The following is a 14,124-nucleotide window of genomic DNA, read 5'->3' on the forward strand; positions in this document are numbered from 1 at the left end:
AGGGGCGGGGGAAGCTGTTTTTGCCCTTCCCAGGCATTGAATTATGGGTGTGGGCACTTGTGCATGCGCGATACTATGCGCCCACACTCTTTCAGCACCCAAGTAAATCACTGATCTATCGTAACATTTGATCCATCACCAGGGCCTCGCCTGTATTAACTTGGCTATATGAGACCCAATAGTTGGAGAGAAACTATTCATACGTCTTTTGTTCTTGCTGAACTTGATACAAGGTGCCATTGGAAAGACAAAAAAACAAGACAAACAAACAAAAAACATCCTGGTTGCTTCACTGGAGAGAATCCATAGATGAAAGGGACATCAATACAGTTGTCACAGTATCTAGAGAAAAGCTAAACCTCAAATGTTGTGCCTTTTAATTTGCAAAGAACATCTGATTGGCATGTCTGCCTTCTGTCAAATCAGAGTATTGTTCTCATACCTTATTGCTACCTCCTGAAATAACGGAAGTGGCTTTTTTCAGATTGGACTCTTTCCCTGTCCTACTTAGATATGTCAGAGATTGGATTGTTCTGAGATCTGCTGAATGCAAAGCTTGTCCTCTAGCACCGAGCAACGACCTTCCTTGTGTGATGTGTGATTATAGAGATTCATACTCTGCTTTACAGCGCTAATCAGGGCACAAACTTTACCCATTCTTTTTCTGCATTTGACCTTGATCTGCATGGCCCCCGGGCACCCGGGAAGTCTCAAACTTGAGCAGAAAACTCTTTCCTTAAATTTTCATTCCGCGGCTCTAATCGCTGCTTAACCTCAAGGAGAGCAGAGGCTGGTACGTGTTCCTTCAGATCTTGCTGTGATGAATCAGTGCAGGCATGTTGGCAGACACACCTGTCTAGGACAAATGAAGACATCGAGGAGCAAAGCTAAAAGTAAAGCCAAGAGTTAACCAAGTCAAAAGGGATGGAAAAAAAAAAAAGCATAAGGAGGAAATGATAACAACTGAAATGACATCATGATTCTAGACTGAACCATATGTACTGAAGGTTGCTAGCTGTGAAACATGAGGTATGAAACTGGACCAGGAAAGGATGGCTGGCTTTTATTATGGTGTCCTGCCAGGCTATTGGCTTTAGCACTTTTAACATAAAGCAGAAATGTGAGTGATAATTAATCCATATTCATGACCTTATGAATTTTTGCTGCACAGTGTCTTAAAGTGACAGGAATTGCAAAGAGAGAGAGAGTATTTTCTTATTTCTCCTTCTTTCCTTTAGCTGATTTCTCCAATGCACAGAAGTAAAGGATCGTTCCCCTCCTGTCCTCAGTGCTAATCCTGAGAAAGGTCTTAATTAAAGGCCAGTTCAGTTTGGCCCAGCAGGCTGGCCCCTCTCATGCTTAGTGCTTGGAAGCTGAGTGGTGTCGGAGAACAGGAACCCAAAAATATAGGGGTGGGGTGGGGAGAAGAAGAAAGACTTTCATAGAGAAACTGAGATCTCTGTTCTTTTGATTGTCCCTCCTTCTGTGTGGCTGATCAAAGAGTCTGATTGTACGCAATGGCAATGTGGGAGAACAGCCTCATCTTACAGCTTGCTTGGGATGGGAGGGAGGGTGAGGAGGGGGCAGGAAGTGAGACAACACAGAGAAGACTGTGCAGCAGCTGAACCCATACAAAAAGTAAGCAAGAGCAATTAAAGAATTTATACCTTATCCATGCAGGGCCATTATAATCATAGATATCAATTATTTCCTGTGTCTGGTACTAAATTATAGTGTTTTGCTCACAGCCCCTGAAAAACATTACTTTTCAGATACTAGAGATCAAAGCACAAATCACTATTTCCTTTTAGTCATGGAGGACCAAGGCAGGGGAGTCAAGATACCGGTCTGAGCAGAAATGTTGCCCCCAGAAGACTTGAACTATTTTGTCCACCTGGTCAGGGCTCCACCTGTGATATTCAGCTTTTAAAAATTGAGGTTGGAGGGAATTCAGAAGCAAAAATGTGGAAGAAAACAGTCAGATATTTGGAATGAATAATCAGTAGTCAAAACTGAAAGGAAACTCCAGAGAAGAAAAGTTTGAGGTGGCATGTCATAAAAAAATGAACGCTTTCCCCAATTGCTCTTACAGTGATAATTGCAGTGCTGTTTTTCAATTGTAGTCAAGGCACCAGATGTTTCATTTCAAAGACAAGCCATAGAGTTAAAAGTGGCCTCAAAGCGATTGGAGACAGAAAATCCTTATGGGTCCAGAATATTGGGTCCCTGAAATGTTGTAGCCAATAATCTCTGAAGAAAAAATGTTTGCCATTGTCTGACTCATTCTGTACATTGTTGAACAACTTGCACTATCGGAAGTGGTTTCTAAATGTTTACCTAACATTGTTTTCTTTATAACTTGAACTTACTATTTCAGGTCTGTCTTCTGGAACAACAGGAATAAATTTGCTTTATCTTCATGAGAGCTCTTTCAATATTTGAAGATGGCTATCAGCTGGTTTTGCTTTATCTTTTCTCCCTATTAAATATACACATATATTTCCTCCTTTCTTCATAGGATATGCCCATTTTTTTCTAGCTTGCCTATTGTAATAATGCATCTGTTATGATCGCAAATAGCATATGGTATATGGTTTTACAGTTATAACCACTGACAGGTTGGTAGTCATAATATTTTTTTCCCATCATCAATATGTCAATTTTTTTACATACCTGGTTCTCCACCAATTTACCTCTAGATATCATCAGGAATGATTATTTTATATGGATTCAAACTCACAGTTATTTATTTATTTATTTATTTATTTATTCATTCATTTATTTATTCATTCATTCATTCATTTATTTTGTATGCTGCCCCTCTCTGTAGACTCGGGGCGGCTCACAACAGTAATAGAAAACAATATATAATACAAATCTAATAATTAAACTAAAAACCCATAATTTAAAAAACATGCACACAACATACCAAACATAAACAGTATAGGCCTGGGGGAGTTATCTCAGTCCCCCCATGCCTGACGGCAGAGGTAGGTTTTAAGGAGTTTACAAAAGGGAAGGAGGGTAGGGGCACTTCTAATTTCAGGGGGGAGCTGGTTCCAGAGGGCCAGGGCAACCACAGAGAACGCTCTTCCCCTGGGACCCACCAAACGACATTGTTTAGTTGACGGGACCCGGAGAAGGCCCACTCTGTGGGACCTAATCGGTCGCTGGAATTCGTGCGGCAGAAGGCAGTCCCAGAGATATTCTGGTCTGATGCCATGAAGGGCTTTATAGGTCAAAACCAACACTTTGAATTGTGACCGGAAATTGATCGGCAACCAATGCAGACTGCGGAGTGTTGGTGTAACATGGGCATACCTTGGGAAGCCCATGATTGCTCTCGCAGCTGCATTCTGCATGATCTGAAGTTTCCAAACACTTTTCAAAGGTAGCCCCATGTAGAGAGCATTACAGTAGTCGAATCTCGAGGTGATGAGGACATGAGTGACTGTGAGTAATGAGTCCCGATCCAAATAGGGCCGCAATTGGTGCACCAGGCGAACCTGGGCAAACGTCCCCCTCGCCACAGCTGAAAGATGGTTCTCTAATGTGAGCTGTGGATCGAGGAGGATGCCCAAGTTGCGCACCCTCTCTGAGAGGGTCAATAATTCCCCCCCCCAGGGTTATGGATGGACAGATGGAATTGTCCCTGGGAGGCAGAACCCACAGCCACTCCGTCTTATCTGGGTTGAGTTATCTGCCTCATTATTTAGCAAATATTTCTCCCTCCACTATACAGTGATACCTCTACTTAAGAAGTTAATTCGTTCCGTGACCAGATTCTTAAATAGAAACGTTCTTAAGTAGAAGCAATTTTTCCCATAAGAATCAATGTAAAAGCAAATAATGCGTGCAAACCCATTAGGAAAGAAATAAAAGCTTGGAATTTGGGTGGAGGGAGGAGGAGGAAGAAAAGGAGGACAGTCGCTGCCGAAGGAAGAAGGTGAGGTGAGTGCCCCCCTTTGCCTTTCTGCGCCCAGACGCTCCAGGAGGCAATTTCGCACCGTGTGTATGGGAGGCAGCACGAGGGAGTCACCACAGCGAAATGGTTTATTCCCTCTCCAAGCACCAGAGAAAGGAAAATGCTTCGTTCGTTCTGAGCTGCCAAAGCCTCCTTAAGCACCACCGAAAGGCTCCTCTGGCAGCCCAGAAAAACCTGAGATGGCCGGGATTAGAGAGAATGGCAGGAAAGTGGCCGGGCCTCCTGGGAAATTATTCCGGGCTTGGGTTCTTAAGTAGAAAATGGTTCTTAAGTAGATGCAAAAAAATATTGAACACCCCGTTCTTATCTAGAAAAGTTCTTAAGTAGAGGCGTTCTTAAGTAAAGGACCACTGTATTTTTATATTTAACTTTTGAACATGGTATATTTGAAGAGACATACACTGTACATTACTTATACATGGTACCTCATCTTATGAACGCCTCTTCTAACGAACTTTTCAAGATACGAACCCGGTGTTTAAGATTTTTTTGCCTCTTCTTCCAAACTATTTTCACCTTACGAACCCAAGCAGCTGCTGCTGGGATGAAGGGGTTTCTTTTTCCCCCCTTTTCTGAAGAAAGAAAAGGGAGGGGCTGCTTGGAGTAGGAAACATTTTGCAGAGAACAATGTGCTTGCAAAGGGACTGAAAGGGTGTCTTTTTAAGAAAGAAAAGGGAGGAGGGAGGGGCAGCTTGAGGGAGGAAAAATTTTGCAGAGAACAATGTGCTTGCAAAGGGACTGAAAGGGTGTCTTTTTAAGAAAGAAAAGGGAGGAGGGAGGGGCAGCTTGGGGGAGGAAATTTTTTGCAGAGAACAATGTGGTTGCAAAGGAACTGAAAGGGTGTCTTTTTAAGAAAGAAAAGGGAGGAGGGAGGAGCAGCTTGGGGGAGGAAATTTTTTGCAGAGAACAATGTGGTTGCAAAGGAACTGAAAGGGTGTCTTTTTAAGAAAGAAAAGGGAGGAGGGAGGGGCAGCTTGGGGGAGGAACAACGTGCTTGCAAAGGCACTGAAACGGTGTCTTTTGAAGAAAGAAAAGGGAGGGGCGCCCCCTTGCCTTTCTTCCTTCCCACTCACCCTTTAGCCTAGCCTTGCTTCTTTCACCTGCCCCCTTTAGCTGCTCCTCCCTGCCCTCTGTTCCCCTCCCTTCTAAAGTTTGGGATTTTCCTGAAGGATTTGTACGCATTATTTGCTTTTACATTGATTCCTATGGGAAACATAGTTTCATCTTACGAACTTTTCACCTTACGAACCTCCTCCTGGAACCAGTTAAGTTCATATGATGAGGTACCACTGTAATCTTCTGGCCATGTCGTCATTCTGTGGGAGAGTTCGAAACACAGGTAGTGTTATGTCCCTAGCAACAGTAGGGGGAGCTCTTTTGGAGGGAATCTTGTTTCATTCCCATTGGTTGGTTGTAGAGTATAAGTAACCTGTCAATTGTGTGGGGTTCTGTGTTGTTGTATTGGAAAGTTAATAAAGCAAGTTGTACCTGCCTCAGCTGTCCTCTCGGTCACTACATTGGCGACGAGGAAATCCACACTCGGCCAGTCTGTCATTTCAACAATCCTATGGACAAAAAATTGGTAATTTATTATGTCGACTCAGATCGTTTTTCCCCCTTTCAACCCTCAAGGGGAATCGTGGGAGGCATATCTCGCTCGTTTTGAATGCTTTCTTATTTCAAACGACTACAAAGACCTTTCAGGCGATCGTAAGCGCGCATATTTCCTAAGTTTTTGCGGGACTGAAATGCTGGAGACATCTCTCTCTCTTTTTGCCCCTCGCTCCATCCACGATGTCCCCTGGGATGAGTTTTTAAATACGCTCCAAAACCACTATGCCCCCCCACCTTCTCGTAGCGCTCGTCGCTACCTGTTTTATCATCGTAATCAGGCAGAGGGGGAGACCATTAATCAATTCGTCGCTGCCCTCCGTCGCGCTGCTAAGTCTTGCGAATTCCACGATTTAGATGACTACCTGCTAGATCGTTTGGTGTATGGCGTTCGGGACACCCGCCTGCGCCGCCGTCTATTGTCCATGTCTGATTTGACGTTTGCGGCTGCATTGAAGGAGGCCAGGGCCGTGGAAATGTCCACGCAGTCATTGGCTGATATGGATTTGCCGCCTGTCACAGCTGCTACGCACAGCACAGTCGCCTCTCCTCCGTTGCCAGCTGATATCGAGTCTAGTTTGAAGCAGGAGGAGGAAGAGGTTCATAGGCTGGCCAGTTTGCCGAGGGCCAGGCAGGCCCCACAAGGAGAGCCCCGCGGCGCTGGAGGAATGCGTACTCCGTGTGGGGGTTGCGGGGGCGACCACCTCCGGGCTAATTGCGGTTTCAAGGAGGCTTATTGCCGCCGTTGTGGCAGGCAAGGGCATATCGCCCGCGTGTGCCGTTCTCGGAAGAATTCATCCAACGTGCAGGCGGGGTTGGGAATCCGCCACGCAAGGATTGCACCATGGCACCCTTCAAGCAATGGGTTGGCAGAACGGATGGTGCGCAGCACCAAGGATATGTTGGCAAGAATTACTCAAGGGACGTTGCAGGAGAGGGTGGATGAACTCCTGTTAGCACAGCACACGACACCGTGCGCCACCACTTCTAAGGCTCCGTCGGAGTTGTTAATGGGGCGGAGGTTGCGAATCGTGCTGGACCGACTGCATCCGTTATATGGTAACCCGGGGCGACAGTTGACCAACGCCCGTACTTTCCAGATTGGGGATATGGTTTTCGCTCAGAATTTTATGGGGTCCCCGCGTTGGGTTGCGGGAACGATCACCCGGTTGCGGGGTCCCCGCGCTTACAACGTACTATTGCAGGATGGAAGAGAGTGGCACCGCCATGTGGACCAATTAAGGGGTCGTTCAGGGAATATAGATCCAGGGGCAGAGGTGACCGATATGGCGCCATCTGGTGGCCCTGTCAGTAGCGAGCTAGGTGATTCTGGGGCATTGCCACCCAACGAAGGTACCACGGTTCCCTATAATGGAAGCTCTCCTGAGCCGGAATTGGCTAAGGAGATATTGCATGCTCCGTCGACTGGGGTGCCAGAGAGTGTTCCTACTACTCCGGACGGTGCACTGTCTTACAGGTCATTACCCCGTCGCTCGGAGCGTATCCGTCGTAGACCAGCATATTTGGAAGATTATTCATGCACCCCCTAGGGGGAAGGAGTGTTATGTCCCTAGCAACAGTAGGGGGAGCTCTTTTGGAGGGAATCTTGTTTCATTCCCATTGGTTGGTTGTAGAGTATAAGTAACCTGTCAATTGTGTGGGGTTCTGTGTTGTTGTATTGGAAAGTTAATAAAGCAAGTTGTACCTGCCTCAGCTGTCCTCTCGGTCACTACAGGTAGTCCTGAACTTATGACCATAATTAAACCCAATATTTCTATTGATAAACAAAACAGTTTCTAAGTGAGTTTTGCTCCATTTTATTAACACCTTGCTCCTGTTGTTTAGAGCAGTGTTTCCCAACCAGTGTGCCGCGGGACATAGTCAGGGGTGCCGCGAGCCCGGCCTGGCTGGAGCTTCCTTGGCAGTGACGGAAAGTGAGCTTTTGGGGCCCAGTGGGAGGGCACCGGCCACTGTTGCTTCTAAGCTGCGTGGGTGTGCGCCCGCACAGCCATTAAGAACCCCCCCGCCACAGAAATTTTTGAAGTGGCGCAAGGCCACACAGTCCTGAATCGCTCCATTCTCCGGCCAGCAAAGTCGGCAGCCCAGGAAAGCGCCGCGTTTGAAAAGCGTGCGTTTAAAAAGCGTGCCGCTTTCCCAGGCAGCCGGCTTGCTGGCCGGAGAAGCGAGCAATCCAGGACTGCGTGGCTTTGCGCCATGATGACAACAACGGCGCCGTGGTGGCCTTCAAGTGCCGCCCTTCGTGGCGCCCCACCACCCGTTCCTGTAGGTAGAAGTCGGGCGGGGTACTGGGAGGCGGCGTGTGGCCGGGCGCTGAGCGCCATGGACACCTGGGAGGGCGAAGGGGTGAATGTGGCTGCTGCCTCTTAGGCAGAGGCGAAGGCGATGGCGGAGTCCGCGCTGGGGCCATGAGGGGCCGCTGATCCAGGGGGCCGCGGACCGGCAAGCCACCCTCCACTCTCTCTCTGCTCTCTCTCTTTCTCTGTTGCCGGCGTAGTGCACGAGAGAGAAAGAGAGAGAAAAAGGAGGAGAGAGAGAAAGCAAGGGAGAGAGAGAGAGAAAGAGTGTGTGTGTGTGTGAGAGAAAGCAAGAAAGAGGAAGAGAGAGAAAGAGAAAGAAAGAGAGTGAGAGAAAAAGAAAGAAAGAGAGAAAGAGAAAGAGAGAAGAAAAGCAAGAGAGAGAGAAAGCAAGGGAGAGAGAAAGAAAGCAAGAAATAGAGAAAGAGAGAGAGAGGAAGAGAGAGAGAAAGAAAGCAAGAAAGAGAAAGAAAGCAAGAGAGAAAGAGAAGGAAAGCAAGAGAGAGAGAGAGAGAGAAAGCAAGGGAGAGAGAAAGAGAGAAAGAGTGTGTGTGTCAGAGAGAAAGCGAGAGAGAGAAAGAGCAATAAATAGAGAAAGAGAGAGAGGAAGAGAGAGAGAGAGGAAGAGAGAAAGAAAGCAAGAGAGAGAAAGAAAGAAAGAGAGAAAGAAAGAGAAGGAAAAACGAGAGAAAGAGAAAGCAAGAGAGAGAGAAAGCAAGGGAGAGAGAAAGAGAGAGAAAGAGTGTGTGAGAGAGAAAGCAAGAGAGAGAGAGAAAGCAAGAAATAGAGAAAAGAGAGGAAGAGAGAGAGAGAGAAAGAAAGAGAAAGAAAGCAAGAGAGAAAGAGAGAGAAATCAAGAGAGAAAGAGAAAGAGAGAAGGAAAGCAAGAGAGAGAGAAAGCAAGGGAGAGAGAAAGAGAGAGAATAAAAGAGATAGCAAGAGAGAGAGAAAGAGAGACAAAGCAAGAAAGAGAGAAAGAGGAAAGGAAGGAGGGAGAGAGAAAGAGCAAAAAAGAGAGGAAGGAAGGAAGGAAGGAAGAAAGAGGGATGGAGAGAGAGAGGGAAAGAAAGAGGGAGGGAGGGAGAGAGAAATAGGGCGAAAGGGAGGAAGAGAGGGTTTTTTTGTCCAAACTGTTTTAGCCCCCTGCCCACCCCGCCCCCTCTCAATGTTCCCCAGGATTTTGTAAATGTGAATAATGTGCCACGGCTCAAAAAAGGTTGGGAAACACTGGTTTAGAGCATTGTTTCCCAACCATGGCAACTTGAAGATATTTGGACTTCAACTCCCAGAATTCTACAGCCAGCGTATGCTGGCTGGGGAATTCTAGGAGTTGAAGTCCAAATATCTTCAAGTTGCCAAGGTTGGGAAACACTGGTTTAGAGAATTACTAACTTAACACTAACTTAAATGTTAAGTTAGTGACACAGCTGTCAGTGAATGGCTTCTCCATTGGCTTTGCTTGTCGGTTGCAAAAGGTGGTCACATGACCCAGGGATATTTCAACTGTCACAAATACGTGCCAGTTAACAAGCATCTGCATTTTGATCCCATGACCACAGAGAGGCTGCAATGTTTATAAATATGAAAACTGGCCAGAAGTCACAATTTTCAGTGCTGTATAACTTTGAAAGGTCCTTAAACTAATGGTTGTAAGTTGAGGATTGCCTGTATTGGGGTGTGTGAGTGTGTGTGTGTGTGTGTGTGTGTGTGTGTGTGTGAGAGAGAGAGAGAGAGAGAGAGAGAGAGAGAAATACTAGGGATTGTATTTTCCCAATTGTTCACGTAGTCTCCTCTGAACAACTCTAAAGGCTTGGCTATTTCATAAATTCTTGGTCGGAGGGCCACTTTAACTAGCCTTCTGAATAGCAGACCAGTTTTAATTTAAGTTTATTTAATTTATTCAACTTCTATGCTGCTCAATCAGGGCGGCTTACAACAATAAAAACAGTACGATACATTATTTATTTATAGCTCAAGTATTCATTCCCAGTTTTTTTATATAATCACTTTTGCAAGGTGGATTTTTAACATCTCATTTTAACCCAAATTAGAAATGTGAGGAGACATGTGCACCCCGGAGTCTCTTTGAAGAGCTTATAGGCACCGTATATAAAATAAAGTAAATAATAAAATAATTAGTAGGCTCAGATTTGGGGAAAACCATTGTGGTTGTTTAACTGGAAATTTTAGGAAGAGGGTGGGCAACATTTGGTATTCTCTTCCATGTATGCTGCTTGTTACTGTTTTTGCCTCAGAAATAGGTACAGTACTTTTTAAATCAATCGGCATTTTTTTAGGCCTAACTCTAAAGCTTGCTGTCTATAGAGAATCTTTGTCGTGGTCGTGTTTCCGCTAGCAAACAAAACAATCCTGTTGCTGAAAATCAAATGTAGTGTCAGAAGCAGAGAATGTAGTATCAGGCATCTTCCATTTTTATGAGCCTTTTCGGACCGCAGTTTTGCGGTGGGTGGTTGCAACATGTCCCACAGGAGATGTTCAACAGGGCTGTTTTGCCACTTGCCTTTGGCTCTAGCCTGACCTGTAGTGAGGAAAAAAAACACCCCAACAACTTGCATTGCAGGTATATATCCAATCACAGTTACTTTTTGTTATGTTTGTAAGTTGTTAGAATAAAGGTGATCGCTGATTGGAGCAGGGTAGCCAATAAGAAGCTTGCTAGTGCAACCAATGGGAAGCCTGGGCGCGACCAATAAGGAGCCTCCGGGCTCAACCAATAGGAAGCTCCAGCGCAAAGTCTTGAAACATTGTCACCAATCCCTGCGCTAGTAACAATGTATATAAGGTGCGGTTTTGGCCGCTTGTTTCCTAAGTCGCTACCTGCCTGCGAGCTGGTCACTTTAGATGTTCCTGATTATTAAATAAAGAGCTGTTATCCTCTTCATCGGCCTCTAGCCTCTGATTTAACACTTTTGATTTCAGAATAGATGTATACGGGCGATACAGGCTGAGAATTCTAGGACTCAGAGGCTTAGCACATCTGGACGATAAAGTCAATGCCAGTTGTAGGTAAGCATCACCCGTAGCCTTTCGTTCTGTAAGGTCGCTTGAAGGTTTAATGGAGTAGAATCGTTTTTTTCCTTGTAGTTGTTATAACAGCAACTGCGTGGACTACAAAGGGGGCCTCATTTTGTTTGTTCCCTGCAGCTGAGAAAACCAGATATTTCTTTGTTCTCTGTGCTTCAGAAATAGATTGTTTTACACATCGGTAGCTACAGATAGTCCTCGACGTGCCTTTTGTTTTGTGACCGTGTTCAAAGGTTCAACAGCACTGAAAACGTTGATTTCTGACCATTTTTCACATTTATGACCATTGCAACATTGCCATGGTTATGTGATCAAAATTCAGATGCTTGCCAATTGACTTGTATTTTGGTAATTGCCATGTCCCAGGGTCACCTTTTGCAACCTTCTGACAAGCAAAGTCAATGGGGAAGCCAGATTCACTTAACAACTGGATTGCTAATTTAACAACTGCAGTGATTTACTTAATAACTGTGGCAAGGAAGCTTGTAAAATGAAGCAAAACTTAACCATGGTCTTGCTGAGCAACAGAAATTTTGAGCTCAATTGCAGTCATAAGTCAAGGACTTTAACTTTAAACTAAGGATGCCAAACTCAAGGCCTGTGGGCCGAATGTGTCACGCACCGGCCCCGCCTACCGGTTTTAGCAAAGGAGGAGAGGAGTCACAACATGTCACATGACAACGTGATGAGGCAAGTTTGATACCCCTGCTTTAAACAGTGAAAATGATAACTTTACAGTAGCCTAGGTTTTAAAATGACGTATTTTGAGTATTCAATAAATTCATTTCCAGATATATTTAAACAGTTTTAATTTTCCTGGTTTCAAGAAATCTAAAAGAAATGTTTGCAGAAAAGACTTTCATAATTATCTTTACCTTTTAAGAAAGGAGGTGGGGGGGGGAGAGCACACAGTCCTAAATGCATACTAGCCCACAGTTGGATAAAAGCTCAGAACCCTCCTTTTACTGCCAATTGTCAAGACAAAAGAGGCTTTTGTGGAATACAAATGGCAGCCAAACCCTCTCGAGCTCCTCGGCTGTGCTGAAAGAGTTAACCCTGGCGCCCACCCCATTCCTCTGCTGGGGAGTAGCACCATTAATTGAGCAGGCCTCCCCTGTGTGATCCATCACTGAAGGGGAAACCTGGGACGGATGGGGGGTAATAACAACAAGGTCTCGGCTAATTTGGGAAAATTGCTCTGATTTGGGAAAATTGCAGTGTTTTGCCCCAGGTGATTGACGAGCTTTGGAGAACGGAGGTTTTTCAGCCAGGTGCCTGTTTGTGTGGCATTCAACTGCTGGCTTCCCTCCACTGCCTCTCATAATGCTGAGCTGGCAGGGCCAAGGCAAGGCTGCTCAGAAGCCAAAGAGACTTCGACATCATCTTTGGAAATCTTCGAGCACCGGGGTTGTCCTCCACCCTTGGTTTGGCATTCCCTCTCTGGCCTCTGAGCTATTTCCAAAGTTGATGTTACTTACCTTCTTTCAGGTATCAAAAGTTCACCCTCTGGAACCTCACTCTGTTAAGGACCTTGAAGTATTCATATCTAATCACCCAAGTGCCAGAGCCTATTGTAATAACATTGCCAAAAAGGCACTAAGAGTTGCTAACCTAATCTTGCATAGCTTCTTCTCTGGCAATATTAAACTGCTAACCAGAGCATATAAAACATTTGCCAGACCAATCCTCGAATACAGCACACCTGTCTGGAACCCGCAGTGCATATCGGACATTAACACAATCGAGAGAGTCCAGAAATATTTCGTAAGAAGAGTCCTCCACTCTGCTTGCAAGAGAATACCTTATTCTATCAGACTTGAAATTTTGGGCTTAGAAAACTTAGAGCTACGCCTTCTATTTGATCTGATCTAAATGTAGTTTATTCAGTCATTCATTCATTCATTTATTGGATTTGTATGCTGCCCCTCTCCGCAGACTCGCGGCGGCTAACAACAGCAATAAAACAATATATAACAAAATCCAACACTAAAAACAGTTAAAAGCCCATTATATAAAAAACTAATCATACATACAGACATACCATGCATAAAATTGTAAAGGCCTAGGGGAAAAGTATATCTCAGTTCCCCCATGCCTGGCGGCAGAGGTGGGTTTTAAGCAACTTTCGAAAGGCAAGGAGGGTGGAGGCAATTCTAATCTCTGGGGGGAGTTGGTTCCAGAGGACCAGGGCCGTCACAGAGAAGGCTCTTCCTCTGGGTCCCGCCAAGCGACATTGCTTGGTTGACGGGACCCGGAGAAGACCCACTCTGTGGGACCTGACTGGTCACTGGGATTCGTGCAGCAGAAGGCGGTCCCTGAGGTAATCTGGTCCGGTGCCATGAAGGGCTATATAGGTCATAACCAACACTTTGAATTGTGACAGGAAACTGATCGGCAACCAATGCAGACTGCAGAGTGTTGGTGTAACATGGGCATATTTGTGGAAGCCCATGATTGCTCTCGCAGCTGCCACAACAACACACGAGCACACAATAGATTCAAAGTCAATGTAAATTGCTCAAAACTCGACTGCAGAAAAAACGACTTCAGCAATAGAGTGACCAATGCATGGAATGCACTATCCAACTCTGGTTTCCTCCCCAAACCCCTAAACCTTTAACCTTAGACTGTCTACAGTCGACTTCACCCTATTCCTAAGAGGTCTGTAAGGGGCATGAATAAGCACACCAGCGTGCCTACTGTCCCTGTCCTACTGTCCTATTGTCCAAATTTACTTACACCTACTTGCTTTTGTCTGTGTTTATACCATACCTATTACCATGAACACTTTTTGACAAATAAATAAAATAAAATAAAATACAGTGGTACCTCTACTTAAGAACGTAATTCGTTCCATGACGAGGTTCTTAAGTAGAAACATTCTTAGTAGAAGCAATTTTTCCCATAGGAATCAATGTAAAAGCAAATAATGCGTACAAACCCATTAGGAAAGAAATAAAAGCTCGGAATTTGTATGGGAGGAGGAGGAAGAAGAAGAGGAGGAGGGCAGTTGCGGCTGAAGGAAGAAGGTGAGGTGAGGGGAATCAAAAAAGTCCAAAACTTTAAGGCAACGCCCAGAGAAAGGGACTCTGAGGCAACGCCCAGAGAAAGGAAAACGCTCCATTCACTCTGGGTTGCCCAGAGTGAAGGAAGCGTTTCTTTTCTCAA

Source organism: Erythrolamprus reginae, chromosome 2 (genome assembly GCF_031021105.1).
Source record: "Erythrolamprus reginae isolate rEryReg1 chromosome 2, rEryReg1.hap1, whole genome shotgun sequence".
Lineage (NCBI taxonomy): Eukaryota > Metazoa > Chordata > Lepidosauria > Squamata > Dipsadidae > Erythrolamprus > Erythrolamprus reginae.